The following is an 8,807-nucleotide window of genomic DNA, read 5'->3' as shown; positions in this document are numbered from 1 at the left end:
GTGCCTCTGACTCTATTCATGTTGAACGGCACACAGGCTCAGTTCAACAGGGAGACCTATACGCTCTGTTCCAAGTTTTCTTATATCATCAATCCAGTCCTCTCAATATCTTCACTGACAGTGTGTATGCAGCAAATGCCATCTGCGTGCTTCCACATGCTGTCTTTAAAAACAAAATGACTCTACAAGATGACATGTTATTCTTTTTAAAGTACCTCCTCGAAAGCCGCAAATACCCCTGGTGTATCCAGCACATCCGATCCCATACTGGGCTCCCAGGACCTCTTGCCGCTGGCAATGCCCTGGCAGACACTTCACTCACTGTAAAACTAGTAACCACAAAATTAGATCAAGTGAGACTCCTTCATGCAAAATTCCACATGTAAGCACACTCTCTTCACTGCCTTTTTCCATCGTTGACACAATAACAGTGCAAACACCTCACCCGCACATGCAAACAATGTGGCCCCCTTCTTCCATTGGGTCCTCTTCAGCCTCCAGGAGTAAATCCTTGTGGCCTCCATCCTAATGCTCTCTGGCAAATGGACATTACTCATACTTCAGCCTTTGGAAAAGCCAAGTTTCTTCATGTGATAATAGACACCTTTTCCAAATATATCTTTGCCACTGCTCTTGCAGGAGAGAAGGCAAAACATGTCATTACTGCCTGCCTACAAGTCTTTAACCAAATGGGCATACCGTGGACCATAAAAACAGACAATGGGCCTTGTTATTCTTCAAAGACTTTCCAGAACTTTTGCAGTGATTGGCACATCACCCACAAAACTGGCATTCCATACAATCCCCAAAGTCAAGCCATAATTGAATGTACCCACTCAACACTCAACAAATTCAGAAACCAAGGGGAGAGTATCCCTGAAACACCCCCAGAGATATTTTGAACAAAGTGCTAATTACTTTAAATTTCCTCACATTTAACAATGAAAGCTGCACTCCAGCTTTCCAAAACTGGGGCGGACTTAGAGATGCTCTAACCCCTCTACCTTTAGTTAAATGGAAAGATCCCCTCACAAATCAGTGTAAGGGGCCTCACCCACTTCTAACACAGGGCCAAGGGTATGCATGTGTCCTTCCAGAAAATACAGAACAACCAATTTGGATCCCCAGCTGTTGTGTTCAACCGTTCACCGCTTCAGAATGGCCCACATAAGCTCCTACCTGTTGAAGATCCTCATCTGCTTCTTTACCTTCCTTCCTAGTGTCCAGAGTAATGTTTATCTCTGGAAATTCCAGGTAAGACAAACTGTGTCCACTAATGGACACATAAAAAGTCAAAACATTGGCAGTGCCCCCTGCCCAGTCTCTGGATGTTCCAGTGCAATTCTCATCCCTATAACACCCACCGTACTCTCGTCTAACTGGGGTTCCCTAGGTACTTTCTATTGGCCATATGCATGCTTCCCATTCCAGCAAAAAAATTTGTACTGCACCCAAAATAATTATAATGCCACTTATGAAGGGTGCTCTTATTGGTCCTGTCTTGTCCTATCTTGGCGCCACTGCCCCGTACAAAGGGAGACTTCAAACCACCCACAAAGTCGTCCTCTTTATCTAGTCCCCTCTAATAACTCTGTCCATCTTTGTATTCATGACCCATGGCACCCCAGGTGGGCCACTGGTGTAAAAGGAGCACTATACCATCATGATTAGGATAAATTACACACCAGTCATCTTGATATCTATAGAACCTTTGTCCTCTATAATACCCCTCAAAATACCCAAAAGAAAATCTAAAATGCTGAAAAAAACCCTTGAAGAAACCCTTGACCAATATAGCCCACATTCTTTCTATACCTCTATTCCCTCTTGGTCTCTTATACTCAATTATACTCTTTCATTCCTTAATGACTCCAGCATTATCTGCAACCCTTCTCATTGCTTCCTTTGTGCTGTGCTCAATCACCCATTACTTGCCGCTATACCTTTACCTGTCAACAATACTAATTTTACAACAAGCCTTTCCTGTAAAAACCCTATACCTAACATCCCCCTGTGGAAAGTTAACTCCAATAACATCACATGTTTTCTCACCTCTCAGATAGCTCAGACAGATCCCCCTATCCAGTGCGCTAACGATATAATTCTCCCCAATAATACCCATGCACCTGTGGGCTATCATTTTTGGTGTAACAACACCCTAACTACATGTCCCAACTCCAGCTACACAGGGCCTTGCATCCTAGTAGCCATTACCCCGCAACTAACGTACTATGGAGAAGGCGAACTAGAAATTTTACTATCACCATCTGTGTCAAAGAGAGCTGCCTTCCTCCCTATATTAGTAGGATTAAGCCTCACTGCCTCAGTTACAGCTGCTGCAACAACTGGAGGTGCCCTAGGCCATAACATTATCACCTCTCAAAACTCTGAAAGTCAGTTGCAATTGTTAATAGAAACCACAACAGATTCTCTCTATTCCTTGCAACGTCAGTTAACCTCTCTTACCCAAGTTACCCTACAAAATCAAAGGCTTTAGATTTACTCACAGCTGAAAAAGGAGGAACCTGTCTTTTCCTCTGAGAAGAGTGCTGCTATTATGTTAATGAATCTGGAATCATAGAACAAAATATTGATAAATTATATAATCTATGCAATGAATTAATCCAATGACAATGAAGTCAAAATTCCTTCCTCGATTGGGTTTCCTCCCCTCTCATGGCATGGATTGCCCCCATACTCAGTCCCTTCATTCTAATCATGTTTCTTCTCATTGTAGCACCCTGTTTCATTAAATTCCTTCAAAAGAAGCTGCAAGACATCTCCAGACTAACCTTTTTTCAGTTACAGCTTGCTCCCTACCAGCAACTCCCACAAGCAGACCCCGAATGTGAGACCACTATGTGAAGAATGTCCCCTTCCACCACCAGCATTCATTCTACCCTGCACTCTCTCCCCTCATACACCCACTCTCCATTTCCCCTCACAAGTTGTGTACTTCCCAACCTTCCTAATAGGCTGTAATAAGTGCTCCACAACTTCACCGAAGACAATATAATGCATATATAGCGAGCCTATCAACATGATTGGAGAGCAGCATTAATGCAATGACTAACAGTCTGTAATAGGTTGATCACCTGCGGGAAGAAGCAACCTAAGATGGGCACGGCCATTTAACTTGTCCGTTAGCCAATGACAGATAAGGTTCTCCTTAGATGGTGACAACCTAAGTCCAGCACAGTCACCGTTGATATTCACGTCAGTGCACTTGGCTGGTAGTCAATGATGGGTAAGATCACCTGCAGGAGAAATCAACCTAAGATTCTCTTTAGATGGTGACAACCTAAGACAGGCACAGTCACAATGACATCTACCCAATGACAAGTTCCAATGCCGCTACCTTATGCCTTTTAAAAAACAAAAATGGGGGAATTGTGAGACAAAAGACCCACTCCTCAAAGATGGCGCTGAAGCACTCAAGTAAACAACCACTGAGCCCACCTAAACTGCCCCTGTCCTCAGTAACAAGACCTCTGGAGCCAATCAGCCTTATCAAGTTAACATAACCAATCCAGGTCTTACACACCATCCAACCTCCCCACACTCACCCATATATACCACTGCACTTTTTCAATAAACCAGACCTGCGCCATGAGCCTGCGACTCCAGAGTGGTCACTGGGTGTGAATCTTTGCTCTGTTCATCACTCACCCAGGCTTAAGCCTCCTCGGTCATCCCTGTTGCCCCCTCCCCATGCACACCAGCCTTAGCATTCTGGGAGAACAGCAACAGACCCCTGGTTAAGAACCCCTGTTCTGGTGAATTGTTTTAATTGAATCTTTTCTCACCTTGCTAAGTGAAGGAAATGCTAAGTTTCAGTTAGGGGCCAGAAAAATAAAAGCAATAAGTCAATTGATTTTTTTCAATTCAAGCTCATGGACCCCAGGTTAAGACCCCTGTTCCGGTGAATTGTTTTAATTGAATTTTTTCTCACCTTGCTAAGACAAGCTGATTGAAATGATAATTAGCTATTATTGAGTACTTATGTGCTATAGGTAGTGGGGCTGAAAATGCTGTGAGGTTGGTCCTATTCCCATTTAAAGGAATGGGGAATTGTGGCTAAGAGATGTCAAGCAACTTGCCTAAGGTAGAATTAGAGCTAGTAAGAGGGGAGCTGGGATTTGAAACCAAGTATGTCCTATGCCAGGGTCTGTACTTTTAACCACTTTGCTATAGGAAAGAAGGTTTAACAAGAGAGAAGTCATCCTAGAACATACAGAAAGACCACGGGGAATGATGGGCCAACAGAGGAAAGCTATTTTAGAGGGATGTGCATCAAGGACTTGGAAGAAAATAATCTCTAGTAAGTGGAGGAGATAGAGAATAGAGGCAGGGACACCAACCTCGACCGTGCCTGCCTGACCCTGCCCACCCGGGTAGTTCTTCTGAGGACCAGCCTACTGCATGCACCCCAGCTCCACAAGGCCTAGCTTTGTCTGAACAGCAATCTGACAGGACAAGGGCTGCCCCCCTCAGATGCGCTATAGGAAGACTGGGAGCTGACAGCGAGGCCCAGAAGGATCACTTCTTGGTCCAGAGATGGCAAGGGACCTTATCCAGGTCATGTAAGTCATTAGCACAGAGTTGGCAAAGAAAAACAGCATGATGGTGACCAACTGGTTTGGCCCAAATGTGGGTGGGGGTGAAGAGGGCATTATGCAGGTGCCAAAATTGAATCTGCTGCAGTCACAAGCCACAGGAGGAAGTTGATTGGGTGAGTGGGGAAGTTCCTCCTGCCTCCCAAGCTCCTGCCCTTCTCCACTGCAACACTTGTCTCAACAAGCCTCCACCATGCTCTGAAAAGGTTGCAAACACCACATTGTGCTCCAGGGAATAATCAAAAGGAAAAGTAAGCAGTAGGTCAAGAGTAGGGGTAAAAATACAGCTGTAAACCTGAGCCAGGCCTTGGCTTTTACTAGCTGTGAAACTTTGTAGGAGTTATTGAACCTCTCTGAAATACAGGTGTTCTTTCCTAAAGGGGAATGATAGAGTGCCTGATACCTATCAAAAATATAAAACAAAAATAGCCACTGATAATCATAGTAAATATATAATATAAAATAAAATAGTATTAGCACTATAAAGAAAGATAAAATGAAGTGACTTCTTTAATTCAGAAAATCAGAGTAACAGTAAGACCATACCACATATTGACTCTGTGTTAGGCTCCCTGTAAGGACTTACATACATTACCTCAAACAAACCACATAACAAGCTTCAGAGTTGGCACAGTATGCTGAATCCTGGACCCCCAAAGATGGCCACTTCCAAATCCCAGAATTACTTACATCTGCAAAGGGACTTTGTGGATATGATTGACTTAAGGATCCTGATGAGAGAGCATCCTGGGATGTCCAGAAGTACTCATTTTAATCACAAGGGTCCTTATGAGATAGAGGCAAGAGGACCAAAGTCAGAAAAATGAGCTGTGACAATGGAACCAGGGCTTGGAATGACCGTCTACAAACCAGGGAATGTGTGCAGTCTCTACAAGCAGGAAAAGACCAAGGAACAGGGTCTCCTCTAGAGCCTCCAAAAGGAATGAAGCCCTGCTGTCACCTTGATTTATGACTTGTGACCTCCAAAATTGTAAGATGAGAAATCTGTGTTTAAAGTCACTAAGTTTGCGGTAATTTTCCCAGCAGAGCTAGGAAAACTAATATACCTGGAGACCAGTTTGTACCCCTATCTTGCAGAAAGACTCTGAGGAACAAGAGGATAAATAAGCTGTCCATGGACATGAAGCCGGCAAAGGTGGAACCAAGATTCCAATGCAGGTGGCATGACTCTTAGACCTGGCTTTAACTACACACTGCATGGCCTCTCCAAACAAGAGAGAGCCTAGAGGAAACGGACTTTGGCCCAGTGGTTAGGGCGTCCGTCTACCATATGGGAGGTCCGCGGTTCAAACCCCGGGCCTCCTTGACCTGTGTGGAGCTGGCCCATGTGCAGTGCTGATGCGCGCAAGGAGTGCCTTGCCACACAAGGGTGTCCCCCGCGTGGGGGAGCCCCACGCGCAAGGAGTGCGCCCGTGAGGAAAGCCGCCCAGCGTGAAAAGAAAGTGCAGCCTGCCGAGGAATGGTGCCGCCCACACTTCCCGTGCCGCTGACGACAACAGAAGCGGACAAAGAAACAAGACGCAGCAAATAGACACCAAGAACAGACAACCAGGGGAGGGGGGGGGATTAAATAAATAAATAAATCTTTAAAAAAAAAAAAAAAAGAGAGAGCCTAGGGAGTGTCTTCAAGGGGATGTCAGATCCCCACAAGTCCCTCTCAGCCTCCTTGCCTGGATCTACCCTCAGGGTTCTTAAATTCTGTCATCCCATGTGTGGGCGTGAGGAGACACAGCCCTTTAGGAAACCGCATGCCACATTTTGGGTGTAAAACATTTTTTTTAGAGTCTACCAAGTAGCTACCTGGGCAGCTTGTTAAATACTCAGCTTCCTGAGCCCATGTCCAGAGGCTCATAGATGAGGTCCAAAAATCTATATTTTCAAATAAGTTCCCCAAGGACACTGAGGCAGCCGAGGTCTTTATCTTACCTGGAACCACAGCTCTCTCCCCAACCTGACAGCCCAAGTTCATGTGCTCCTAGATAGCAGAGGAAAAGGCCTGCACCTTGCTAATTTAGAAGAATCCTTATAACCCAGAGCCTTCTAGAATAGCTGTAAATTGCTTAAGGATCCCCTGTCCCCTGCAATGGCAGGATCTAAACAAAATGGCGACAAGGACGTTGCTTATGGTTCACACACATTCCTATTACTTTGTATTGAGAAATGCAATGATTTGCCCCAAAACACACTTCTCTGCAATGGTCTGTGAGTCTGAACAGGTCAGGAAGACTTCATATCTATCAAAGCAGACACTCAGCTCTTCACAAACCTGAAATTCAAGGGCTGGTTCAGCCATCTCTAAAACAGGCTAAGAAGGAGGCTAGTGAATTCACTTTTACACCTCATTCTAATTTTGAAGTACTGGCCCCCAAAACCAGCTAAAAACACTAAACAAGTAACTGTGGTGAGAAGCCTCAGATATAAGCTCTGGAACCGAAGGGGGTTCCTGAGCCTGCCCCACCTACTCAAGATGAAATTCTGATAACTGGTGAATTGTCCTTATTACTAGTATTTACCCTAAATGTTACCAATTTTGTGCAAGCACTGTATTATATATGGATTACGTTAGAAGGAAGATGGTATAATCGACTGGCTTTGAGGATGAGGCAACTGACGCCTGGAGACAGTAAGTAGCCTGCCCTGGAGCCCTGTGCTGGGAGTGAGTCAGAGTTGAAACGCCAGCCTCCTCTTTTCAAACCCCTTGCTTTAACCACTGGTCTTTTAACCACTAGAGTAAATGAGAACGAAAACTTATCTCTAATTCTCTTCTGGCTAGAAACTTCAACAATAGAAGCCTGTCCACCAGACTACCCTGTGGATCTACCAGGGCAAAGAGCAAGAAAACTTCCAGAGGCTAGGAACTTAGTCCAGAGCCCGTGTGAATCCTGTATTCACTATCAACCAAGTTAGACAAGTTATTTAGCCCCTGGAAAGCTGGGTTTTCTCATCTATAAAATAAGGATAGTAAGATACTTACGTCAAGCTGTCTGAGAACTCATTTACCAATCCGCACTGACCCCAGAGTCCAGCACTTTGCACTTACACAAGCAGCTTTCAGGAGTCTGCACCCTCTGCTGCTTCTTGTAGCCTCATTTACACAGTCATCCTGCTGCAAAGGGATGACCCTCTGCAGGAGCAAACCCAATGACACCTGCACCACAGAGCAGGGAAGGAACCATACCTCATCCCTCTTCAGAATGCTTTTCTCTCTACCACCAGCCAGAGTCAGCATGATCATTAAGCTCCATGGAGGCAGTGATTTGGTCCGTCTGCTTTCCTGCTGTGCCCATAGCATTTAATTCAGAGTATGGGATATGTTGTGAAAGAAAGAGGAAATAAATGATGACAGAAAAAAATTACATTACTTAATGTCCATTGCATTCATTAGATTTCCAAAGAGTGACCTGATATGACTTGTGGTTAGGCTTGCCATGTTCAAGGGGCTGCTAGTTGCTAGGAGGGCTACAAAAATCTCCCACTCTCTGCCTTTAAAATTGCTGTAGGGAGAAGTTTAGGGTAAGGAGAAGTACACAAACAAATCAACCCTGAAGCAGAAAAAGAGAAGCATCTCAAGAGGCATTCGTTTGATCAGAGGAAGGGGTTTCCTCTTCACTTGAGCAATCAGGGAGAGCTGGAATTCAAGTGGAGTCTGGAAGGATGGAAAGAATTATTATTTTTAAAAAGACAGAGTCTTTCTGCCACCTTTCCAATCCACCACAATGGTGCACATGAACATCTGGGTGATGTGAGAGAGAACTGCCAGATTATTAGTGTGCTGTGCTTCCAAATTATCAGTGGGTTTCTTTTATTTTTTTAAAGATTTAATTATTTATTTATTTCTCTCCCCTCCCCACCCCACCCCTAGTTGTCTGTGTGTATTTACTGCATCTTCTTTGTCTGCCTCTGTTGTTGTTAGTGGCACGGGAATCTGGGTTTCTTTTTGTAGCATCATCTTGTTGTGTCAGCTCTCCGTGTGTGCAGAACCATTCCTGGGCAGTTTGCACTTTCTTTCACACTGGGTGGCTCTCCTTACAGAGCATACTCCTTGCACATGGGGCTCCCCTATGTGGGGGACACCCCTGTGTGGCATACCACTCCTTGCGCACATCAGCACTGCTCATGGGCCAGCTCCACCTGGGTCAAGGAGGACCAGGGTTTGAACCACGGACCTTC

Source organism: Dasypus novemcinctus, chromosome 6, assembly GCF_030445035.2.
Source record: "Dasypus novemcinctus isolate mDasNov1 chromosome 6, mDasNov1.1.hap2, whole genome shotgun sequence".
Classification (NCBI taxonomy): domain Eukaryota; kingdom Metazoa; phylum Chordata; class Mammalia; order Cingulata; family Dasypodidae; genus Dasypus; species Dasypus novemcinctus.
Note: the sequence above shows the minus strand (reverse complement) of the source record.